We start from the raw sequence: 18,971 nt of genomic DNA, 5'->3' as shown, positions 1-18,971 counted from the left end.
TAAGTCTAGGGGTTTTTATGAGATTGTTGGTGGGGCTATTTTAATCTGAATAGCCCTCCATGCACCTGTCATCCACTCAGGCTTTTGTCCATGGGCTCATCTACCTATCAGGGAGTTGTTCACATGGGGAAAGGGTGGAGGGCTCCCTCTAGGGTGGTGTAAAAGCCTTTTATGGGTGGCTTCCTCCGGGGGTGGGGGAGGCTTGTCCCTGCCTGCCTTTTTTCTAGCTATCCTTCATTACTAGGCTAGGGCTGGAATGGTACCATGAGAGCCAAACTTAATGATACCTCCAACCCCTACCACCACCTTTGAGCCTTTGAGCTTCAACATCTTAGTTACAGTGGAGAAGAGAGAATGTGGGGAGCAACAGCCTTTAAATGTTTCTATTTGCCATTATCCATGTAACTATGAGGCCTACGGTAATTATTTTTTTTATGGTTTATTCATTCATTTGAGAGAGAGAGAGAGAGAGAGAGCACGCTTGGTCTCACAATCCAGAGATCACGACCCCAACTGAAACCAGGAGATGGATGCTTAACCAACTATACCACCCAGGAATCCTGAGGCCTATGGTAGTTTTAAAATAGTTCCGCAGAAAAATGGAGCCTAATCTTTCCTTTAAATATGGGTTAGTGACTTCTAACAAATGCAGTATAGTGAAGCATACTATGTGACTTTTGAGGGTAGTACATATAAATGATACAATGTCTGCTTGGCTCTCTTTCTCTTAGGCCCCTAGTCCTTGGTACCTAGCCACCATATTCTGGGGAAGCCCAGGCCACATGGAGAAGCCATGTGTCAGTTTTCTGACCAACAACCCAGCTAGACTTTCAGCCTACACTCAGCATCAAGAGTTAGCCACATGAGGAGATGAGCCTCCTGATGAATCCAGCTAAGGCCCTAGACATAGTGGTGAGTAAGGGACAGGCAGGGCTAGGTGGGGAGGGATAGGTAGGGAGCCATGGAATCAGGTTCACAAAATCCCAAAAATGCAGAGATGGAAGGAAACCAGAAATAAACCAGAACATCCTGTCTCACCCAGCTGCCAGAGGTGGAGTCTTGCTGTAACAGCTACTAATGACCAACAAAGAATTACCTACAGGACCCTAAAAATGAAGTAAGCCATTACAGATGTTATCATGGTCCTTATGGTAATACCACGATGTTAAAAGGATTTCGGTTTCCCTGGTTGGCTTTCAACAAAAGACCAACCCTATAAGCCCCCAGTAGCAACCCTGTCGGGACTCCTCTCACTCCTGAGAGCTTTCTCTGTATCCTTGCTTAATAAACCTCTATTGCTTTACTCACTCTTTCATCCTTGAGATTCATTCTTCAACTCCATGAGACAAGAACCAAGTTCTCCGCTTCAGTGGGGCAGACGCAAGTCATCCCCACAGTGCTCGGTCTGAGTTTCTGAGCCACAGTGATGATGAGAAATAATAAATTATGATTGTCTTAAGGTACTAGTTATTGGGCTAATTTGTTACTCAGCAATAGACACCTAATACAAAGCCATTGCCAATCCCCTCATTTTTAGGGTTATGGAATTCACACAGTGAAATGTCAGAGGGGGAATGACTAGAATATAATGTCCTCACTGACTGACTAGCCTGCCGCATGGGAAGCAAATCGCTGGAGAGTCCTGGACCTGGGTCCCTTCTTGTCTCCCCCCAGGACACCTGGAAAGTCAGAGATCTGTCTTCAAAGGGTGGAGCCACACCCACCCTGGCTCTGACTGAGGCCTACCTGGACTTCTTAGATCCGAGCTCCATTTGTCACTCCTGCTTCTTTCTGGCTGCTGAGCAGCTTCTCTTTCTTCCTCAGCACACTGGCACTCACATCGGATAATACCCCAGGGTAACAAATAAGGGCCAATAGCCTGTGGCTTATTGATTTTTAGCTGCATATCATGGCAGCAGGAACTCAGTGAGAGCATGCACGGCCCCCCATGCCTTGTTCTTTGGGTCCCAGGCAGAAAGCACACTGCAATAATTTCAGGGAGACATCAACATTCCCCAAGTTCCTGCTGTAAGGTTACAAATTCAACATACCCATCCAGTTGCTATCGGCCCTGCCATATGCTCATTTGAGAGCACCGAGGGCATCCTGCCCAGAAATGCCCTCCTGCCAAGTCCCGTTTGGGTGGGGCCCTGAAAAGGCTCACAGAGGCGCATCTCCTGATTCAGCCTTGTGCTGTTTCCGCAGCGTGCTCTAACCCCTTCTCAAACCTTTCCTGCGCTCCCCAGCACAGAGCTCGCTGCACATCTTTCCAGTGGAAAGCAGTCTGTTCCGGTGTTTCCCAGATGTTCAGTCCCCAAGGCAGGGCCGGTGGGCGAACAGCTTGCTGGCCCTGAACCAGCCTCCTCTGATTCCGCTAGGGAGTCTCAGAGACTTCCTCAATTTAGTGACTCACACAATCGCTCTCCACTTGGAACATCTAGTTCCGAACCGTGCTTGCTCCCAGAAATTGTAATTCCAGCCTCGGCCTCTTCTCTGCAACACCCCTTTGGCTTTGCCGTGGTGTTCCAGGAAACTTGCTCAAGCCGGACCTTTCTCCCTCCAGTGCAGGTGGCCAGGATGAAAAGGCACTGTCGGCTCAACATCCAGGGGCATGACTCGAATTCAAGAGATGCCACTGGGCACTGCCCTGCAGATCCAAAATCCGGAGTAGCAAGCCCCCCCCCCCCCCCCATCCAGGATGCACCACTCCCAAAGCCACCTGCAAGGGTATACAGGTGTAGAGCCACAGAACGATGAAAAGATACAGATAACCCCCCCCTTGTTGAAAGGTCGCCCCCCGCCACTTCTCCTTTACGAAAGACCCACACTAGGACCCGTTTCGTGAACCAAAAGAAATCCAAAGAGGATTTTCACTTTTAAGGGAAAAAAAGGCGGAAAGCAAAAGCGGCCTCCAGGTTGCAGGCAGCGCCCCCTGGTGTGAGTGGCGCCACCAAGCGCCGTCCCTGGGAACTGCACTCAGAGCCTCGCCTGCCGAGGCCTGAGCTTTCATGGACTCTGTCCGTGGTGAGCAGGATGTATCCTAAGGTAACAGAAGAGCCTAAAAGAGGTTATTTTGGGGGTTTTGGGGGGGGGGTATGTGAATTCTCAAAAAATTTTCCATATGAATTAATGGTGATTGCTTCTTCATCGAATGTCATTTCAGGTTTCTTAGGAACACTGCTTTCGGACAGCCGAGGAAACAGGTACAGTGTATTGTTCTACTTCATTTAATTTAATGGCTGCATCATGTACCAAGGATGTAGCATAATTTGTTTAACTAACCCTGTATTAAAGAACATTAAGGTAATTATTATTGTTATTAGACGAGCAGCTGAACCTTGGAAACACACTCTTAAATGCTTTGCCTCTGAGGAAAATGAAGAAGCTGTTTCTTATCGAGCTAACCGTGCCCTTGGAGATAATTACACCCCAGCCTGAGACTCCCTGGCGTCCTCAGAGATGGTTACTGATGGGACTGGGCCACTCGAGGGTGCTGGGCTGGGGGAAAGGCTGACAACCCGCACAGCCTTTGAGGAATGAATTTTTAAATCAAGGAAAGTACAGGACAAAGTTCTGAAACATCCGCTCATGAGAAAGTTACCAAGCTTCCTTGTATTTTCCTCTGATTATGATGCTCAGAACCCGGCTTTACCCACCCGTGGAATAGGTCCTGCCGGAGATGCTTGTGGCTGATGTTGCCTCTTCTTCAAGGTCAGGAAGGACTGCTAGCTATAAAGGAGGGGAACCAAGGGACTCAGGGCCTGCAGGGCCGCACCCCTCTGGCCGTAGCAGGCTGCTCACCCCACCTGATAGCCAAAGACAGCTGCCTTTAGGCAGACAGGAGGGAAGGCAGAGGCCCATGAACACTGTCCGTCCTGGAGGGAAGCCGTGTGCTGGGCGGTGACAAAGAGCCCAGGCTGGATGGAGAGGCCACCGAGAGATGGCACAGGAGCGGGGCAGCCGTCCGCAGTGGCTGCTCTGTGCCAGATACTCTTCTGGATACTTTACGTGCTCTCACTCCTTTTATCTGGCAGCAGCCGTCTGAGGCAAGCACTACTGTCCCCATTCTACCGAAGCAGAGAAGGAAGCAACAGATTCGAATGTTACGTGACAGCCCAAGTAAGCACCTGGCGGCACTAGATCTGAACCCGGCCTTCTGACTCAGCTCCTGTCCTGACACTGGCTGGTTTCACCATAGTGGGAGCAGAAGCAGTAGGGAGCAGAGTTTTGTGACCATCTGTTAGACTAGAATGGGGAACCATATGGGACCCAGTTGAGAAGGGAAAGCAGGAAGCCCAGGTCACCAGGACAGCATCGGTCCCCCCCCCCCCCCCCGCAGGACAGGGAGCCCTTGTTCCCTGCTCCAGGGGTGGCTGGGGGAGCATAGCCTGAGGGTTTTCAGAGCTCAGCCCAGCTCGCTGCTGATGGGCCTCAAGTAATAGCAGCCAGCCTTTGTTTCCCGGGGCCTGAAAGAGCCTAACTGACTTGCTTTGTTCTGTTAATTGTGCAGATAATCATTAAGAGCTAAATGGTCAGAAAGAAGAAAAAAAGATTAGGGTAAATAAACCAGGAGCTCCAGGGCCCAGCTGAGCAGCAGATCAGAGACAAAGGGATTGCAAGCCTTGGGACTTTGGATCAGACAAAGCCACCTCTGTAACTACATCCGCACTACTGCCAATTGAACTTCCATTGTGTTTCACAGTATCAATGGTTTCTCCCGTCCTCTACTCATCTGTCACATCAACCCCACGAGGCTGGCTAAACAGGTATCACTATCTGCGTACTTCAGACGAAGGGGCTGAGGCCCAGGGGACCTAGGGCTTGCCCAGAGTCTGAGAACCAGAGGACCTCTCAGCAAGAACTGCTGCAGGCTCTTCGCACGCGGTTAGGCCGCTTCCAAGAACAGAGGTAGACCCAACGCAGACTGGTGGGCAGCAAAGCCAAGTTAATTTTTATTTTTTTAAAAGATTTTACTTATTTATTCATGAGAGACACAGAGAGAGGCAGAGACACAGGCAGAGGGAGAAGCAGGCCCCATGCAGGGAGCCTGACGTGGGACTCGATCCCAGGACGCCAGGATCACACCCTGACCCGAAGGCAGACGCTCAGCCGCTGAGCTTCCCAGGCGTCCCCAAAGCCAAGTTTATTGAGCGATGCTACAACGCTCCCGAAGAGGGAGGGGACCCGAGAGGGTTGCCGATTTTGGTCCTTCGATCCAGCGGTTTTTATGGGCTTGTTGGCGGGCTGTTTCAATCTGGCTAACCCTCCCTGCACCTGTCCTCAAATTTGTTTTTTTTGGGGGGTTTTGTCTTCTACGTATCACGTGGGAAAGGGTGGAGGGCCCCTTCCAGGGTGGTGTACAAGCCTTGTGAGAGTGGTTTCCCCTTAGGGCAGAGGCCCCTTTCTTCCAACTGTGCTTTGCTGGAATGAGGAAGAACCCACGGGTTCCCAGTGGCATGTGGGGGCTTGTGTCACATCAGCTCTTCGGAGGTGTGTGCCTCTCTCCCCAACTCCAGTGAGAGTATTTACACCCTGGAAATCAGCAAACCGGTCCAGGCTCCCCTGCTCCCCCTGCCACCGAGAGCTGGCTGTGAAACCTCTACCAGCACACCGGTGAGAATGTCCCAATCATGTTTGAGGTTGGTGCTCAGGGAAATGTTATGGCCCTTGAGATAGAAGCTAAAGCATAATCACTAAGGGAGGAAAGGCTGTCTTCCCAAATCCTTCAAGTCCCCCTTTGAAGGGAATGTTCCTAAGAAGGAACATTTATTTGGTGCTTGCTAGGTGCCAGGCTTTGTGCTATGGGCTTTATGCATCACCGAACTCCAGCCTCATCACAGCCCTTCCCTGACAATGAGGACGTTTGAGAAGTAAGTTGCTCAAGGTCGCAGAGCCAGAAGGTAGTGAAACTGGGATTCAGATCTAGGTTTGTCTGAGCCTCTTAATCGTGGTGCCGCTCTCTTAGTCACATTATTATTTCATAAGGAGAGTAGACTTTTCTTCTCAGTGCTAGAGCCCCCCTCCTGTTCCCATCTTGTAAACTTATAACGGAATTATAACTAAAATCAATCAAGGCAACTAATTTCTAACATACAATGAATATTTTAAGGGCCATCTGAAATCTCAATGAAATTCCATAACCTATTAAACCATTTTAGCAATTTATAATCATGGCCTATAGAGAATGTCAGAATTCACATTCTGCCCCCTTATTATTTCAGCCATCGAAGATATCTTATGTGATAATTGGCTCTTAGCAGCCACAGTCTAATTTAACTTATTTATGAATACCTTGTATTTATATTTCATGGATATTGTTTTAATTATTAAATCACTACATCTTAGGGAGAAATGTAATTTTGTCACAGGGCAAATGTTCTTCACGTCAACATCTGTAATGCCATTTTGAAAGTGTCTAAGGATGAAAAAGATTGCCTAGGTTTCAAAGAGAAAATTTGTTGCATTTTGCTGGAAACCATTTTGTCAGAAAATAAAGATTACAGCGCAGAACTATCCGGAGGTCTAAAGCAATGATCATGAGGTTAAAGGGACAAAATTCACCTGTTGATGCACTTGAACACGCAGTATCCATAATTAATATTCTAATTCAGAGAGGTGGATCGACTAAAAGTAGAAATAAGCCATCGCAGAGTCAATGGAACGTGTCTGTAGGGTTGGTAGCAGGGTCCTGGCGTCAAATCCCACATCTACCATTTCCTGCCCCTATGACCTGGGGCAAGTTACTGAACCCACTCTGAATATCTATTTCCCATTTCATAAGTGTGATTGACAATGTCTACCACGTAATGGAGTTGTAGTGAGAGCAGAACTGGATATGGTTTGCAGAGTATAGTGGAAAATGAAAATGCAGTGTCCTTTGCTCGAAAGTTGTTAAAAATGTCAAGACAGCATCCATTGAGCAGTAAACCAAGTGTGGGGGCCCTTCTGAGAGTGGGCCCCTCTGAACCGCCTGGATCTTCTGCCCACGAAGCCAGCCACAGGTAAGGATAACGTGAAATGCCAACTGTGTCCCACTTGGGAGGGGCCTGAAGAATGTTAGCTATTTGGGTTCTGGCTGTTTGCCACCTGATCTTTACACAGCTTGGAAAAGAAATCTAAAAATTTTGTTTTGAAGATAGGTACAGGCCAAGCTTCACAGAATGGGTTTCGTAGCTATCTAGCACTGAAAGAGTTCAAAGTCACAACGGTCCAGGCAGAGCTGGGCACAGAACCCAGGAGAATGACACCACCCCCCAGGCCAGAGTGCCTACCTGCCCCCACACTTTAGATGTCTGTCAATTTTTGGAAGAGGAATAGAGAACGCGGGATTCTGTTTCCAAGCAGAGGTCTTGAAACCATAAAGCTAATCTCATTGGGTTGTGCCCTACATTGAATTAAAGTCCTAATTCTAATTTCTCCAAATAGGGTTACCGGGAGAACAGGAAGTAAAGCTTCATAACTGAGTTCCACTGTCCACAGGGAGTCAAGAGAGAACAGAAAATCAATGTTCTGACCGTGGAGAAGTGGGGTAAAGCTATTCCAACCTGTTGGGAGTCGCTCATTTCTTTGTGAGGAGGTGAAGACATTTCTGGCAGAGACTTTGCATGGCGGGGGTGGCATATGGTTTTCTCCTTTTGGCATCCTCCTCATCGTGGACTGATGGAGCCTCTGCTGATTTTCTTAGTTCTTAACCTCCTACAGGTGAGAACACCCCTACTAGGCTGGAGACTGGAAAGGTAAGTGTCCCTGAGGTGGAGGTATTTTTCCAACTCACCTGGGTCTTCCAGGGAGCTCCTTTTTGGAGTTGCTTTGTTTTTAGTGTATCAGCACCCGGCTTCTCCTCAAGGCCCCCACTGATGCTCACCGCTCCCCACTCTCTCCCCTCGGCCACACGGGACTGCCCGCCCTCCTCAATGGTTTCAGTGCACTTTTCATTCTGTTCACTGCCAAACATTTCTACCTGACCAACTGGGAAATGTCTGGAACTTCACAGTCGCGACACACCTCCTCCAGCTGGTAGACCCAGGTCTCTACTTCATTCTGTGTGCCCTGAAGGTGGGAGACAGCAACGTGGCTTATTTTCTCAAGCACACGTGCTTGTGGTCACTCCTGGGACTGTTCCCAGTTTACCTTAGACTCCTCCACAGCATGGTGCCCAGCACCCTACACATGGTAGGTGCTCAATCATTATTAGTTGAATGAATATATTCCTATGACACCATTTCTTTTATCTATTTAGTTTTCACATGCCGTTGAGACCAAAGGCCCCTAGAAGCATTCGTTTATAGAAATAGTTGTTGAGTGCCTGCCATGTGACAGGAAAATTGCAAAGACAAAAGGAAGGAACACAATTAACTCTATCAGATATTAACATATACAATAACAACATGGTCAGTCTGGAGAAGGAAAGTGACCTGCAGGGCAGACAAGAGCAGGTGCAGTCATCCGACCACAGATCCTCTCAGGGACTGGAGTTTACCTCACTGCTAGGACCTGGATTTGGGAAAGAGGAGGGTCCCCGTGCAATACACTGGATGGAGACTGGCTGTGGGGTATTTTATGATCATAACTGCAGATTTAGTCTATCAGACTTGTCAACTGGGGGCTTCCCCAGAAAGCTATAACCTGAGGTGGTTCAGGCTGCTATCACAACAATGTCATAGACTGGGGGAGGGGGAGTGCATTCAACAACTAACATTTATTGCTCACAGTTCTGGAGGATGGGGAGTCCAAGATCGAGGCTCTGGTGGATGTGGTGCATAAGCACACCACATCAGAAAGAAAAATGTGCCTTCCCTACATTTCTCCAATCCCCTAGAGTAGTGTGGTCTTGCATCCTCTCCAGTTTTTCTGGCAAAAGAAGAGGGTACCAAGGATCATTCCTGGGCCCAGAGGCCAACAAACTCACAGTGCATTGATCTTTACCTTCTCACCCCATCAGATGACCTCTCCCCATCAGCCCCGACTCTGACCTCATTCACCAACAAGGAATGGGATGAAGTGTCCAGATGTGTGTGTGTTTTTGTTTAAAGATTTTGAAAATTTATTTATTCATGAGAGACACACACAGAGGGATAGAGAGAGAGGCAGAGACACAGGCAGAGGGAGAAGCAGGCTCCATGCAGGGAGCCCGATGCGGGACTCAATCCCAGGACTCCAGGATCAGGCCCTGGGCTGAAGGCGGCGCTAAACCGCTGAGCCACCAGGGCTGCCCCCAGATGTGTTCTATCCCTCTTCTCCCTCCCCCACAAAGCCCTGCTTTTCCTGGGTCAGGAAGAGGTATAGCAGGACTCCAGAGGCTTTGCTTTTGATACCTTAAGTCTCTGGCTCAGAGGAGATGAGGGCCATTCTTTTTGGAGAAGATAGAAGGAGAAGAAGGAGGTGTGTTCAGCCATCTTGCTCACCTCCCAGTATGGCCCTGCACTCCGACTCCAGCTGTTTCCAGCTTGCTGTGTGGCCATCTTTAGGGCTGGTATCTGGTCCTGAGGTATGCTCAGCTCTCCTAAAATTGGGGCAGACCCAGTTGACAGGTCCTTACTCCTTGTATGTGCTGAGGGGCTCCAAAGCCTCAGGTACAAGATGGGTGAGGTCAATGGCCCTCCTGAAACAAGACCACCCCCACCCCCACTCCCCAACCTGCTGACCATGAGAATCACAAGGGTACTGCTGACAGGGTGGGCTGGGGTTACCAGGACAGCAGAAGGACCAAGCCATCACTTGGGTCAGGTTCCCTTTCTCCTCAGTGGCAAATAGGTCATTTGGAAGACACATAGAAACCCTTCCCTAAACAGTACCCCACAACCACAGCACCCTGACCAGGGTCTCTGCCTTAAGCCCAAGAACAGGCGGGCCACTGAGGAGCTGTATCCATGCCTGCCTGGAAACTTGCTCTAAAGCAGTGAAGCAGGACTCTGAGCCACTTTCTGGGCTTCCCGCTACAGGGGTAAGGGGCCTGCTCTGAGCTCATTCCTGAGACTGGCTATTCTCCTGGGACGATCATCAGCTCTGCCCACGAGGAACAGGGGGCCTGAGGTAGGCTGACTTGTTTCCTGGCCAGTCTAGGCCATTCCTTTTACCTAATCTGCATGTGCCTGCTGCTTGAGGGAGAAAAATGCTGGCCTGGCCAGACCAGAAGATGGTCCAATGGCGCTCCCTGCTGTTCACATGCTAGGTTGTATGGATTTGCAATGGAAATGCCAATTTGTTTTGGACTCAGAAGAGCCCCTTTTTTTTTTTTTTTTTTTTTTTTTAAGCACTATGTTAGTTAACTGTTGCTGTGTAACAAAAGTGTGGCCTACAACAAACAATTTATTATCTCCCCCTGTTTCTAGGGGTTAGGAATTTGGTTTGGCTGGGCTCCAGGTCTCCCACAAGGCTCCCATCAGATGTTAACCAGGCCTGCAGCCATCTCACAGATTGACCAGGCCCTGGGAGCTCCACTTCCAAGGTGGTAGACTTTTGTGGTTGGCACATCGGTGCTAGCTGTTGGCAGGAGGCTACAGCACCTTTCCACGGGGGTCTTTCTATTGTTTGTGCAACCTCATGATATGGCAGCTAACTTTACCCAGAGCAAATGATTCAAGAAGCTAAAGTGGCAGCTGCAATGACTTTTCTGACTTGGCCTTGCAAGTCATGAGTCACTTGCACTGTATTCATGCTAATTCACACAAGCTGTGATTTGGTGTAGGAGGAAATGATACAAGGGCATGACTTCTAGAAAGTGAGGCTCTCTGAGGACCGTCTTGGACACTGGCTAAAATCAGTACCTACCATGTGCTAGGTAGTATATAAATAATATAAAACAACCATACCATACAGTTGACAATTATTTTATGCTAAGTACATGCCCTGAATTAGCTCATTGATCTTCACCACAACCTGACAAATTTGGTCTTCTGTTACCCATTTGAGAGAGGAGGAAATTAGGGCTTTGGGACGGTCACATAGCCAGTAAGTAGCTGATTGAGCATTTAAGACTTTGGTCTGTATTCACTATGCTGGGATGCCTCCCTAGGCATTTAGAGCCAACTGCCAAGGAGGTGGGCACAGAGAGGTCAAATAACATGGTCAAGGTTACTGAATCAGCAAATGGCAGAGCCAGGGTTGCAATAGAGGCCTGACTCCAGAGCCCATGCTCTGTCCAGCCCACTGCACTGCTCTGCACTGGGGAGGGAAGAACACAAAGAATAGGATCAGTAGCCCATCCAGTGCCTCTGTGCTTTTCAGAAAGGATGCTCCCCTCTGGGCGACTATAGCTCTCTAGATGCTTCTGGGCTTGGCAAGCTCTCCCCACTTTCTTCCTGGTCCACAAAATCTGAGTGTGGCAACCCTGGCACAGGGTTAGATAACAGATAGACAAATGGGAGAGATGTGGTTATAGTGTACAAGGGTGGTTATAGGGGCTAGAAAAAAGAGGGTAAAAAAAAATAGAGAAAAGAAGAAGAGAGAGAAAAAATTAGGAGATGAAGAAAGGGGAAAAGAAATGGCAAAGGAAAACCAGACCAAGTACATGGGGTCTGATTAGCCATCCTAGGCAGATGTTGGGAACCTTCTCGTTGAGTGGCCGGGAGCTCCAGCATGACTTAGCTGGGGAAGCAGAAGATCAAGTGCGTGGGGTCCTTGGACTCCAGTTCACAAGCTTCTCATCTCCTTCCCCACTTCCGTCACTAGTTGAAGGAATGGGGAGGAGAAAGCATGTAACTGGCCTGAGGAAAACCTTGTTAACAGAAAAATGGGGTGGTAGCAGGGTAAGCCGCCTCTGGGAGAGCCAGGGAGCCCTGAACCAGATATAATGCTTGGAGTACCAGAGAGCTGATTGACAGATTAACTAGAGATAAAACTGGGAGGTATCACTGGGGCTTCACCATTGTGCTTCCCTCTGTGGTTTGATCCCCAGAACTACTTGTTTAATTGGCAGGTTCAACTTTGTTAGTGGCCATTGATCAAGTAATGTCTGTTTACCTTTGCGTTTGAATTTGTCAAAGATGACTTTCATACCAGGACATGGAGTCAGAACCCACCCAGAGTTGCTGATCACTGGAAGTACAAAGGTTATGAGACTTGGAGGCAGAAAGTCATAGATGTGAGTCCTAGTTTTAGCAGAAGCTAGAGATGAGGGATCCCCCCCCCCCCCAACCCCAACAGTCTCGAGTGCTCCTGCAATCAAGCTTCCCTTGGGCTGCCTCTCGGAAAAGTTCAGCAGCCTCCCGGAGAGGCCAGTCCCTGGCAGGAGAGGGAAACAGAAAAGCACTTTTTTCCTGCCTCCCAGCCTCTCCCCACTCCAGTAAGATCTCAGAGTTGCTAACTGGTTTTCCAAAAACAGATGTTTATTTATTTTTTTAAAAGATTTGAGAGGGAGAATGCGCACAAGCAGGGGGAGAGGGAGTGTGTGTGGTAGGAGCAGACTCCCCACTGAGCAGGGATTCCCCAATGTGGAGCTTGATCCCTGGACCCTGGGATCATGACCTAAGCTGAAGGTAGGTGGTTAACCGACTGAGCCACCCAGGGCCCCCCTTCCCCTCAAAAAAATAGATGTTTATTTTACCCTTCTGCTTATACTCTTCTAATGCTTTTCATCTACTTACAGCAGACTTTAAATTCCTAAGCATGGCAAGTTGGGTCATTCCTAGTCAGCCTGCCTGCTACCTTTCTAGCTTGATCTTCTGTGAGTTCCTACATACTTTGTTACCTTTGGGCTTTTGTTTATGCTGTTATTTTTTTTTTTTTTTATTAGAAATTCTTCTCCCTTTCTCTGCATGGTACTTTCCTTTTCAAACTTCACCCTGATTATCCAACCACTCTTCCAATTATCCAACCACCCTGCACTCTAAAACTCTACTTCAGTGCTTCCCAAACTTGTCTGCACATTGGATCACCTGGGGAGATTTGAAAAATATGCTGATGCCCCATGTCCCATCTTCGGGGGCTGTGACTTTATTGATCTGGAGTATGGCCTTGGCTTGAATTTTTCAAAGATCCCAGGTACTTGTAAAGTGCAGTGCAGACCAGTTTGGGGACCACCGCCCCACTCTGTACCAGATACTGTAATAGCCCTTGGTGACTTAGAGGTAAAAGTTGGTTTAGGCTAGATATTTAGTGTAGAAGGAGAAATACATCAATGAATATGTAATTACCCAAAACATATGCAAGTGTTATGAAAGAGGTTAGCCATGGTGCTCTCAAGACGGCATAGGAAGTACACGTAACCCACACCGGTGATATTGAGGGATGGGTGGCAGGAGCTGCTGAGTCTTCAAGGACAAGAAGGGGTGTTCCAGCCCAAGAAGGGGGTGTGTACCTTAATCAGAGAGAAAACTGATCACAGCACAGTGAGCTAGAGAGAGCAGGTCACTTTCTTTTTTTTTTTTTTTTTTAAACATTTTTTTAATTTATTTATGATAGGCACACAGTGAGAGAGAGAGAGGCAGAGACACAGGCAGAGGGAGAAGCAGGCTCCATGCATCGGGAGCCCGACGTGGGATTCGATCCCGGGTCTCCAGGATCGCGCCCTGGGCCAAAGGCAGGCGCCAAACCGCTGCGCCACCCAGGGATCCCAGCAGATCACTTTCATAGGTGGATGAAAGAGTGAAGTGGAAGGCGAGACAGTAGGAACCAGTAAGAAGCCCTTCCCCTCTTCAGGAAGTCTCCTTTACATCTCCACCTGCACACTGCAGCCCACAGAGGACAGTGGACAGTGGACAGCAGACAGCCTGTCTTTGTGCCCCTGGCCCACAGCGAGCTGCCTGGCAGAGAATAATGGCTCATGCCTCACACCACAAGGTAACGTAGAAAAGGAACAGGCTCCAAAGTCAGACCAACTTGATTCAAGACCCGGTTCCACTCCGTATAGTAGGTGCGATGTTGAGTAAGTCAGCCCCATTCTCAGGTCTTGGTTTGCTCCACTAGAAAATGGAGGAAATGACAAACTCATACGGTTATTTGGAGAACTAGAAAAAAAGTATGTGGTTCTTATAGTGGAGTTCCCAGAACAGAAGCTACAGCTTTAGCTGGGAATTTGTTAGAAATGCAAATTCTCAGGCCATACCCAAAACCTGCTGAACCAGAAACTTTGCCCATAGGGCCCACAAGGTTGTGTTTGAGCACAACTTCCAGCTGATTCTAATGCAAGCTAAAGTTTGAGAAACACCAGGGTATGGAAGCAGCTTCACCTCTGGGTTTGCTCTACTGGAAGCCTACACTACTCCTGAAAAGTGGAAAAACCCACCCTGCCAAAGAGCACTGGCCTGTTTTAGCCCCTCCTTTTGCAAATTTTCCCAAGTTGGTCATTGCAGATGTGAGGCTCTGGAGCTTCAAAATAGCATGTCTGAGGGGGAGTGCCATACCAGCTGTGTGTGCCTGTGTACATGTGTGCTGGCAGACTTTTGACCTCTTAAGATGTGTTTCCTTGTCCATAAATGGGAGGAATAGTACTTACAGGCTTAGTCCTTGGTCTAAGCACTTTCCACACATGAACTCATTTTATCCTTACAACAGTCCCATGAAGCTAAAACACCAGAGAAGCTAAATCATCAGAGATGATTATCACCACCATTTTAAAGATGGAGTCAAGGCACAGAAAGCCTAAGTAACTTGCCTAAGGGCACACAGGGTAAGTGTTGGAGCTGGGATACAGGCACAGGCCCTTTGGTCTGCAGAGCCCAAGCTCTTAACCAGTCTGTCTCCCAAGGCTGCTTTCGAAAATGTTGGTGTGTCCAGCCTTTAGCCTACTCCCATTGGGCTCTCTGTTGAAACACTTCACCCTGAACATAGTTTCTCTGCTACGTATAATGAGAACTCGGCTTAGTCATTTCACTTCACCCTACCTTAGTTTCCAAATATTTAAAATGTGTGTTTGGGCTAGATTAGGGATGTGAGCTGGAGCCTCAAGGCCCCAAATAAGCTGTGTTTGTCCAGCTCTCTTGATCTGAGTCGAAAGTGACAGTCTTGAAGTGGTAGATGCTTTGCCTCTCCAATCTGCAGCCCCCACCTTCCTTCCGTGGCCTCACCTTAATGAACCACCTGGCTTCCAAAGGCACTAGAGTTTTGAGAACATGCATCAGAAAATGCCTAAATCCGAGGGCCTGTGAATTTAAAACCCCTGCCCCACCAGGCCGTGCTTCTCCAACTTAAAGAACACTTTACCTGGGATGTTTCTTGTGCAAAGAAGGCCCTGAGCCTTGGCTCGCGACTTTATGAATGTCCTCTACTTGGGGTGCTGTCAGGTGTGAGCTAGGTCCTTTCGTATTGCCACATACGCTGGAAATGCTGATTTATATTTGCTTCTGGGAGACAGATGAAGCTTGTTTTAGAAGGGAAGTTTAATCCAATTTCAGAATCCACTGCACTTACAGAGATGATTTCTGTTATTTTCATTTAATCTGGAAGGTACCTTCTGTTCAAACATATATATATATATATATATATATGAATCAATTGCTGGAAGAATGAAGGCACTTCATGAGCTTTTGCGCCTCTGTGTCAGACACCTTTCATTTCACAGCAGGGATATATTTAGTATTGATAAAGCAGCATTTTTATCAGGCTTTGCATAGATCCTTCGTCTGGCTGCTGGGGAGTGGGGGCCAGGTGTTGCTGACTGTTAGCATAATGTCTTACAGGGGATAGGCAGTCAAACATTGCTGAGTGGAGAAATGAACGCACAGACACTTTCTAGCAACTGGAGGCTATGCAAAGTAACTCACTGAATCTAACTCAATTTATAGGAATGTATTTTATTTTTAGAATACCATATGGCTTATAAAGAATTTTCACACACATTCTCCATAAATTATTTTCCCTATAAAGTTGAGGAAACGAGACTTCAGGAGGTTAACTAGCTGCCAAGTCACACTGTGGTGTTCAGCTTAGGACTTGGGTTATCATTTTCAAAATAAAAGCTAGTATTTAAAAAGTTGCTGAAAAACTATTGCTTAAAGCTGTAGAAGATAAAGCTTTTAGATTCTAAAACACAGCAGAAGAAAAATCACTTATCACAAACACTGGAAACAATACTATATAATCTTTGTCATTTCCAAGCATATTCTCACATCTGATTTCATTTGGCCCCCACAACTCTCCTGTTGGAGTAAAATCCTCTCTCATTCAGGTGAGCCCACTGTAAGAGACACCCCAGGTGTTCTTTCCAAAAGACAGGTCCGAATGACAGTTAACAACTTCTTGCATGCTCGTGCCATCTACTGGTGCTTTTCTGGTAGCATGAGTTTCACCTGAAGCTATATTAAAAACTTTTTTTCTTCAGTGTAAACTTTGGCAGGGCTGCTCAGATGTTTTACTCCTTATTGGTCAAGTCCTTGAAAATACTGCCCTCCTCTCAATCCTTAAGACTTTTCTTTCTCTTCTTTTTTCTCTCTCTTTCTTTCTAGATTTTTATTCATGAGAGATGCAGAAAGAGGCAGAGGGAGAAGCTCGAACCCGGGACCCCAGGATCACACCCTGAGCCAAAGGCAGATCAACCACTGAGCCACCCAGGAGTCCCGAGACTTGTTTTCTAAGGAACCTACTTTAAAACAGGACTTACGATTTACTCAGGACAAGTACTGAAAAGCTTCAGAATCCTTTTGGCATTTTGGCAGGTTTTAGAAATGCCTCTGAGCACCTTCCAATTGGTTTAGAACCTGGAGGAAGGGAGATGGCTTAGCTAAGGGAGAGAACACTTGGAATCTTCCTGGGGTCATAGTAACGCCTCCACTTTTCCCGTTGTTTTCTAGGATGGCTACAGGTAGAGTCTGTTAGCTGAGAAGGTAGTGCGGAGGGGCAGTGGGGGGCACACAACCTAGCCAGGTGCTGACAGCTCACTCCATGGAACCTCAGCAGTTGGTGGAAGTGAAATACTGGAAACAGCTGAAGTCAAACCCCCCACCCCCCGACCCAGGGGCACACCAGATGAGGTTTCTCAACAGCATCAGTCCATGAAAATCTCTGGCCAGTCCTCAGGAACATAAATACCTCCTTTTTCAAAGCTGGGCTTTGCTCTGGGTATGTTTTTTTAATCAGATGGAATTGGGTTTTGCACTTTGCTTTAAATCCAGGGACAAGAGATAACTTGTTCATCCTTAGGGTAAAGCTAGAAGAGGATTAAAATGAGATGATTTGGTATATAAAACCATTTTTCTCATAAACTTAGGACTCTAAAAATTGGACTAATCCCATTATAGCACTAGTGTGAAATAAGCTAAAACAAACACAGAAGAAAATTAGTTTTGGAAAAGAACTAGTCAATACCTGTTAGTGAAAATTCTTAACAGGATTCTCAAGTTACCGTGTCTGGCTGGGGGGAAATGGAGGCTTTTAAATTTTACTTTATCATTGAGATTGTACTCAATGAACCTTTTACCTTTTCTTCCTTTTGTTCCATGGTAGGAGAAAAATAGGAGCTTTGATAATTTTTGAAAGCAAAGTAAAACATCTTTTGTAGCAGATTATGAAAGGTTCCTTATAGCAAAAGGTCAAGATGGTAACATTTGATAAACAGATTTCCTACCCTAATTTGTTATAAAGGCATATCAAGCCCCGGGAGGTTTTAAAAACTTTGAAAGCATTCTGGTCATTCGTTAGAGTAAAATTAAATTGTTAAGGATTGTGAAGGTTTACTGGAAAAAAGTGTAGTTACTCCATACATTTACATAATATGCTTACGTTTTTAAGCCATGTAATTCACTGTTTTAACAAGAATAATTTAAGATAGGACTTGTTTTTATAATTCATACTTGAGAAAACGAAGGTTAAGAGATTCAGTCACACACTTCCCAAAGTCACACAGTAAATCACACTTGGCATTGAAGACAGGTCTTTAAAGTCTAGTGATCTTTCTAGAAACTTTCCCAGAGACTTCCTCTCCTTTAAAGTTTATCTGAAAAAAAGTTTGGGTGCTTGGGTGGTTCAGTTGGTTAAGCATATGCCTTCGGCTCAGGTCATGATCCCAGGGTCCTAGGATCGAGCCCCCTATGGGGTTCCCTGCTTAGCAGGGAGCCTGCTTCTCCCTGTCCCTCTGCCTGCTATTCCCCCTCCTTGTGCTCTGTCAAATAAAATCTTAAAAAAAAAAAAAAAGTTTAACTGTACTTACTCTTTTTTAAGGGTCACTATTTCTAAGCAGGTGGAAATCTTATTAATGATCTCTTTTTCTTGTTCATGCTTCTAAGTCTTTTGGCCTCTTCTTGAGAAACACCTGTTTGTATCAGGTGTTAACATACCATAACCATACATAGCCCCCCTCCTTACCCGCAGGGAAATACATCCGAGGACCCAGGCAGTGCTTGGAATTGCCGATAGTACCAAACCCTATACATGTTTTTTCCTAAATATATAAAGTTTATAAATTAGGCACAGTAAGACATCAGCAACAAAACAGAACAATTTTAGCAATATAATAAAAGTTACATGAATGTGGTTTCTCTCAAGGCATATTGTACTGTACTCACCCTTCCCTCTTCTTGTGCTGCTTGAGATAAGTTGAGACGAGAAGCAAGGTGGATGACATAGGCATCGTGATTTAGGTCAGGCTACTACTGACCTTCTGACAGTACATCAGCAGGATTACCTGCTTCCTGATCACGGTTGATCACAGGTGTCTGAAACCTCAGAAAGGCAGACTGTGGGAAAGGGGAGACTACCGTACTTTGAGCTTGAATAACCCTTTGAACAGTGACTGTCATGTATTTGGGCAAAGTTAGTTTTGTAGTTGGGTAAGAAAATCTGGATCTCTCCATTCCACCTCAAAGACCAATCTAGGATTGGGAGAGGCATAATTCACTGTCACAAGGCTCCCAGATGGTCAGATTACAGAGGTTAAAAGCCTACGTATGTAGAACGTTGTCCAGGATGACAAAACCCTTAGCGGTGCTTTGGAACATGATTTTATGCCATTATATGTAAGTTTCAATTTGGTAAGTTCCATTATTCTAAAATAAACCATACAATTCAGACTCAATTTTAGATGGGTATGCGTCCTGATT

Source organism: Canis lupus, chromosome 17, assembly GCF_011100685.1.
Source record: "Canis lupus familiaris isolate Mischka breed German Shepherd chromosome 17, alternate assembly UU_Cfam_GSD_1.0, whole genome shotgun sequence".
In the NCBI taxonomy this organism is placed as follows: Eukaryota; Metazoa; Chordata; class Mammalia; order Carnivora; family Canidae; genus Canis; species Canis lupus.
Note: the sequence above shows the minus strand (reverse complement) of the source record.